Consider the following 7,350-nt stretch of genomic DNA (forward strand, 5'->3'; position numbering starts at 1 on the left):
ACCTTTTTATAGTGGTAGAGAACTAGAGATATACTAGTAACATTTAACTACCCACCTACTCCACAATTATCTCACCAACCCAGTCTTTTTTCTAGCTCACCAACCCCCTATTCACAATCTTAATGCACACGGACAGTATTGATAACCCAAATTCCAATTTCAAAACAAACCCTCCTGCTATAGAGTTGCAGTTCTCATATACTGTACTAACGAGACGCCCACGCCCACCTGCGCGACGCGAGCCGAATCTCGACGCCGTCGCTGCATCGCCTGCGGATTCCGCAGTGGTGGTGGGATCCTTGTGAGGGAGGAGCAGGAGAACCGGAGGAGGAGATGTGGCGGCTGAGGATCGCGGAGGGCGGGGACGATCCGTGGCTGCGCACGACCAACGGCTACTTGGGCCGCCAGGTGTGGGAGTTCGACGCCGCCGTGGAGCCCGACCCCGAGGAGGTCGCCGCCGTTGAGGCCGCGCGCCAGGGGTTCGTCGCGCGGAGGCACCAGCTCAAGCACAACGCCGACCTCGTCATGCGAAACCAGGTAATGGTTCCCGGCTGTCCTGGTTCGTCGCCGATGCCCTGATGCGTCTCCTTGCCTTGCCTGGCTGGCGCGAGCTGCGTGTTAGTCGATCAATCCATCGATCAGTGGCAATGTGGCATCATGCGTTCGACTGGAACAAGCGGTAGTAGCATCACTTTGGCAGATTCTAGAGGAGGTCAGGTCCCGTCTCCCGTGAACCAGCCCTTAACCACCATTGCTTTCAATTAGCGATGGGTGAACTGAACTTGTGATATTGTGGGATTATGGCTAGTTTATTTTAATGATCGGTACAGTCTGTGAGCCGGGATAGGCTCTCACTGGTTGCAGAGCTTCAGCCTTCATCTGTCATGTCAGATTAGCAGATGGCTGCAAAATTGTGGCATTATTCTTCTTCCGTTACTGTTGTGTGTTAAAACGTGCGCAGTGCTTCAATTCCATCTTTCAAACCATAGTTTACCATCAGTCCATCACACAGCACACGTTTGTCAAGCGTGCAATGCTTGATGACTTGATGTCAACGTGTTCTTCTTTTACTAATTTATCCTACTTCCATGTCAAATTCACCGAGACCCTGAAAAATGGTTACAAAGTTGAGCACTGAAGGGTTTTTGCATGATACGTACTGTTATTGACCAAACACATGGCATTGAAATCTTCTTTACCATGGCATATTATCTCCAACCACTTAAAATGTTTATTCTCTTGTATACTGCAGTTTGCTAAAGCAAATCCTCTTGAGCTGGACCTTCCTGCTGTCAAGCTGGAAGAGCAACACTGGCCGGGGGATTATGGTGGTCCAATGTTCCTTATGCCAGGCTTGGTACTTCCTTGAACATAACAGTAAAATGTCAAACTTGCTTGCTTTATTTGGATACACATTGCTCAACCGCATTCTGTGTCTAATCTTGTCATATGCTTTATAGGAAATTGTCTTGTCTCGTATTTGTGTGTAAGCACGAATGTGGATTCTTTCTAAAATGGAAACTGTGACAGGAATATCATCTTTGGATTATGTGGAAACATATTTCCACGTTTCTTGTCCTAAATGAAAGCTACTCATTGTCTTTTCCCCTTGAGATTATAACCTTGTATGTGACTGGAGCACTGAACACTGTCTTATCATCAGAACATCAGATTGAGATCCGCCGGTATCTCTATAATCATCAGGCAAGGTTTCAGTTCTAAATTTTGTCACCCATAATTTGGGTAAAAATTACACTATTTTTTACTGGAAGCATAGAACGGAGATGGAGGCTGGGGTTTGCACATTGAGGGACCAAGCACCATGTTTGGTTCAGCCTTGACCTATGTCAGTTTGAGATTGCTTGGAGAGGGAACAGATAGTGGATATGGAGCTATGGAGAAAGGTCGAAATTGGATTCTAGACCATGGAGGAGCAACGTTTGTAACATCATGGGGAAAATTTTGGCTCTCGGTAGGGAATTAACATTTCTTTGTTTGTTTCTTAGTCGATTCCTTCTTTGGTGGGATTGAATTAATCTAATTACCCAACTATTTAAGGTACTTGGTGTATTTGATTGGTCTGGTAACAACCCAGTGCCACCAGAAGCATGGTTGCTACCATATTGCCTGCCATTTCATCCAGGTTCTGGTTTCTTTCTTTAATCATCCATAACTTTACACAATGTTATACTTCCTCCGTCCCAAAATAAGTGTCTCAGATTTGTCTAGATATGGATGTATCTAGACTTAGTTTTTCTATATACATCCATATCTAAACATATTTACGACACTCATTTTGGGACAGAAGGAGAGTATGCTACCACTCAGATGACAAACATTGCCAAGTGTGTACTCTTTAACAAGTGTCCAGGGGATAAAATATTTGAGATACAAGTTTGCCCTGGCCGCTGACTTTAATGAAACAATGACATAGTTTATATGCTATGGGTTCATATAGAATTTGCATTAAATATTAAACAATAGATAGCAAACAAGCTCAGAGTAGTGGTTGTGATGCTTTAGACCTCCAGGCCCTGGGTTCGCCTCCCCATAAGAGCGAATTCAGGTCTACTTAAAAAGGTCATTTGCTGGCTCCCCTGGTTGGCATGAGTCGAACCGACCTGTGTGGTGGCCTGGTGGGAGGGCCCTCATGTACGGGGCTAGGCCTCAAACCACAGGGGGTGGACTCCCCATTTGGGTGTGGGTAGCTTTGATGAGCTTTCTAGGTCGGGCTCCGTTTGAACTTATCTTATTGAGAATACCGTGGGGGAAGTCTTTCCCCTACTGGCCCAGTTTTTTTATTAAACAATAGATATTTCGACCCTCTGTCTTACAGGTGTGAGCATCGGCGCATGATTTTGTCCTATGTTAACTTACCACATAAAGTTCGATTGTATCTTTAGTATCATGACTTGTTTGTATGTTCTAATTGCCATTAATCTCACACAATAAAATTCTTCACCATATATCAATTTTACTTCATTTAATGGCCAACAATCAACTTTAATTACTGCATATTAATCTGCATTCTTTTCAAGGTTGCTATGTTGTTCCTTGCTGATAGCTATTACGCTTTACAACACCTTGCAGGGCGAATGTGGTGTCACTGTCGAATGGTGTATTTGCCAATGTGTTACATTTATGGAAAGAGATTTGTCGGACAAGTTACGCCACTTGTTTTGGAATTGAGAAAGGAACTTTACAAAGGCCCCTATAATGAGATTGATTGGGACAAGACTCGCAATCAATGTGCTAAGGTTCGTTAACTTTTATGCTTAATCTTACCTATTGGTATTAGTATATGGGATAAACTGTGGCACAAGTTGGTTGCATGATGTGCCACAGAGCACAGATTTTTTCCATTAGTTTTCAAGTTGATCTTGGCCAAGGTGGTCGTCGCTTCTAGTTCTTGAGAAGTCCCACTGCCAAAAATAGTATGCTGAGTTGCTGAAATAGCCTCATTTTAACCGTGTCAGTTAAAAACACAGTTTCAGAAGTATATCTAGGGATGGATTGTTTACTTATTTATTATCTGTGGTCAGTTATAGCTTTGACTCATACTAAGAAGATATAAACTGCCAAGAATCTTGGAGAGGTTTCCTAGCATGCTTTGACTCATACGCCAGAAAAGAGCTTGATGTCTACTACACAACCTTCTTCTTGTAGACGTTGTTGGGCCTCCAAGTGCAGAAGTTTGTAGGACAGTAGCAAATTTCCCTCAAGTGGATGACCTAAGATTTATCAATCCGTAGGAGGCGTAGGATGAAGATGGTCTCTCAAGCAACCCTGCAACCAAATAACAAAGAGTCTCTTGTGTCCCCAACACACCCAATACAATGGTAAATTGTATAGGTGCACTAGTTCGGTGAAGAGATGGTGATACAAGTGGTATATGGATAGTAGATAATAGTTTTTGTAATCTAAAAATATAAAAACACCAAGGTAACTAATGATAAAAATGAGCGTAAACGGTATTGCAATGCGTTGAAACAAGGCCTAGGGTTCATACTTTCACTAGTGCAAGTTCTCTCAACAATAATAGCATAATTGGATCACATAACTATCCCTCAACATGCAACAAAGAGTCACTCCAAAGTCACTAATAGCGGAGAACAAACAAAGAGATTATGGTAGGGTACGAAACCACCTCAAAGTTATTCTTTCCAATCAATCCGTTGGGCTATTCATATAAGTGTCACAAACAGCCCTAAAGTTCGTACTAGAATAACACCTTAAGACACACATCAACCAAAACCCCAATGTCACCTAGATACTCGAATGTCACCTCAAGTATCCGTGGGTATGATTATACGATATGCGTCACACAATCATAGATTCATCTATTCAACCAACACAAAGGACCTCAAAGAGTGCCCCAAAGTTCTACCGGAGAATCACGACGAAAACGTGTGCCAACCCCTATGCATAGGTTCATGGGCGGAACCCGCAAGTTGATCACCAAAACATACATCAAGTGAATCACGTGGTATCCCATTGTCACCATATGTGACGCCCCTGATTTGACCGTACACTAATCATGCACGCAAATGTGTACGACCAAGATCAGGAACTCATGGGAAGATATCACAACACAACTCTAGACACAAATTAAAATAATACAAGCTTTATATTACAAGCCAGGGGCCTCGAAGGCTCGAATACAGATGCTCGAAGGCACAAGAGTCAGCGGAAGCAACAATATCTGAGTACAGACATAAGTTAAACAAGTTTGCCTTAAGAAGGCTAGCACAAACGGGGATACAGATCGAAAGAGGCGCATGCCTCCTGCCTGGGATCCTCCTAAACTACTCCTGGTCGTCGTCAGCGGGCAGCACGTAGTAGTAGGCACCTCTGGTGTAGTAGGAGTCGTCGTCGAAGGTGGTGTCTGGATCCTGAGCTCCAACATCTGTTGCGACAACCAGGTAGCATGGATAGAGGGAAAAGAAGGAGAAGCAACCGTGAGTACTCATCCAAAGTACTCGCAAGCAAGGAGCTACACTACATATGCATGGCTATATGTGTAAAGGCCATATCGGTGGACTGAACTGCAGAATGCCAGAATAAGAGGGGGGTAGCTAATCCTGTCGAAGACTACGCTTCTGGCAGCCTCCGTCTTGCAGCATGTAGAAGAGAGTAGACTGAAGTCCTCCAAGTAGCATCGCATAGCATAACCCTAACCGATGATCCTCCCCTCGTCGCCCTGTGAGAGAGCGACCACCGGTTGTATCTGGCACTTGGAAGAGTGTGTTTTATTAAGTATCCGGTTCTAGTTGTCATAAGGTCAAGGTACAACTCTAAGTCGTCCTGTTACCAAAGATCACGGCTATTCGAATATATTAACTTCCCTGCAGGGGTGCACCACATATCCCAACATGCTCGATCCCATTTGGCCGGACACACTTTCCTGGGTCATGCCCGGCCTCGGAAGATCAACACGTCGCAGCCCTACCTAGGCACAACAGAGAGGTCAGCACGCCGGTCTAAATCCTATGACGCAGGGGTCTGGGCCCATCGCCCATTGCACACCTGCACGTTGCGTACGCGGCCAGAAGCAGAAGTAGCCCCCTTAATACAAGAGCAGGCTTACGGTCCAATCCGGCGCGCGCCACTCAGTCGATGACGTCACGAAGGCTTCGGCTGATACCACGACGTCGAGTGCCCATAACTGTCCCCGCGTAGATGGTTAGTGCGTATAGGCCAGTAGCCAGACTCAGATCAAATACCAAGATCTCGTTAAACGTGTTAAGTATCCGCGAACACCGACCAGGGCCAGGCCCACCTCTCTCCTAGGTGGTCTCAACCTGCCCTGTCGCTCCGCCACAAAGTAACAGTCGGGGGCCGTCAGGAACCCAGGCCCACCACTACCTGGGTGGAACCACCTGCCCCTTCAGCCCCCATCTCCGAACAGTATCACAGGTAATGTAACTGTGTAAAGTATATTGTATATGCCCGTGATCACCTCCCGAAGTGATCACGGCCCAGTAGTATAGCATGGCAGACGGACAAGAGTGTAGGGCCACTGATGGAACACTAGCATCCTATACTAAGCAGTAGGATAGCAGGTAATGGTAACAACAATAGTAGCAAGGACAGGCTATGCATCAGGATAGGAATACCGGAAAGCAGTAACATGCTACACTACTCTAATGCAAGCAGTATAGAGAAGAGTAGGCGATATCTGGTGATCAAAGGGGGGGCTTGCCTGGTTGCTCTGGCAAGAGAGAGTGGTCGTCAACACCGTAGTCGAACTGGGTAGCAGCGGCGTCGGTCTCGGTGTCTAGCGAGAGAAGAGGGGGAAGAAACAATAAATATAATGCAAACAAATGCAAGACGATGCATGACATGACAAAGCGTGATGCTAGGTGTACCATAACGCGGTAAGAGGTGATACCGGGGAAGGGGGAAAACATCCGGGAAAGTATCCCCGGTGTTTCGCGTTTTCGGGCAGAGAAGCCGGAGGGGGAAAGTTGCGAGTTCGATAGGTTAGGGATGCGTGGCGGATGAACGGGCTGCGTATCCGGGTTTGTCTCGTCGTTGTGAGCAACTTTCATGTTGAAAATAATTTAATCCGAGTTACGGATTAAAAGATATGATTTTCTAAAGATTTTATTAATTTCTGGAATTTAATTAATTATTTAATTTAATTCGAAATTGGATTTATGACATCAGCATGATGTCATGCTGACGTCAGCAGTCAACAGGGGTTGACTGGGTCAAACTGACGCGTGGGTCCAGTGGGACCCACCTGTCATACTCTGTTAGGTTAATTAGGGTTTAGTTAATTGGTTACTGTTTAATTAAATTAACTTATTAATTAGATTAATTAAACAGGATTAAATATCCTAATTAATTCACTAATTAGTTAATTAATTATTAATTTAATTCATTTTATTAATTCATTTTTATTTTATTTATTATTTAAAAAACATTCTGGAGGCGGGGCCCTCATGTCATTGGGCTAGGGGGTTTAGCGGGCGCCGGGTGCAGCGGGCAAACAGGCGCGGGCGCCTGGAGCGGGCGCAGCCCGGCTGGGCACCCGCCCAGGTCGACAGGGGAGGGAAGGGCGCCGGGGTGCCGGCAGCTACGGCGAGCAGGCGCAGTGGAGGCGTCGACGAAGCGACCAGGGCCGCGGCAGTAGCGGGCGCGAACGGGGCTGGTGGCCTAGTGCGCGGCGGATGCAGAGGCGACGAGGCCATGGCCCGTGCGTGGCCAGCGGCCACGGTCGGGGCTCCAGTGCGGCGAAGTTGATTCGGGCGAGGGAGCAGCAGGGGCCGAGGGCGCGTGTCAGGCGAAGGCGAGGCGTAGGCAGCGGCAGCGCTCAGGCGCCGGCAGGAGGCAGGCGGGCGCGGG

General features: G+C 46.4%; 1 long non-coding RNA gene across 1 annotated transcript in view; it reads left to right on the forward strand.

Moving 5' to 3' along the window:
• The first annotated feature begins 233 nt into the window (after positions 1-233).
• The window catches only part of LOC119359736, an 11,532-nt gene continuing 4,415 nt past the window's right edge, over positions 234-7,350 (forward strand). The window contains exons 1-4 of the long non-coding RNA XR_005172644.1: positions 234-537; positions 1,253-1,972; positions 2,059-2,143; positions 3,091-3,257. This is a non-coding gene — a long non-coding RNA (uncharacterized LOC119359736). The remainder of the gene's footprint in view (positions 538-1,252; positions 1,973-2,058; positions 2,144-3,090; positions 3,258-7,350) is intronic.

Source organism: Triticum dicoccoides, chromosome 2A, assembly GCF_002162155.2.
Source record: "Triticum dicoccoides isolate Atlit2015 ecotype Zavitan chromosome 2A, WEW_v2.0, whole genome shotgun sequence".
Lineage (NCBI taxonomy): Eukaryota > Viridiplantae > Streptophyta > Magnoliopsida > Poales > Poaceae > Triticum > Triticum dicoccoides.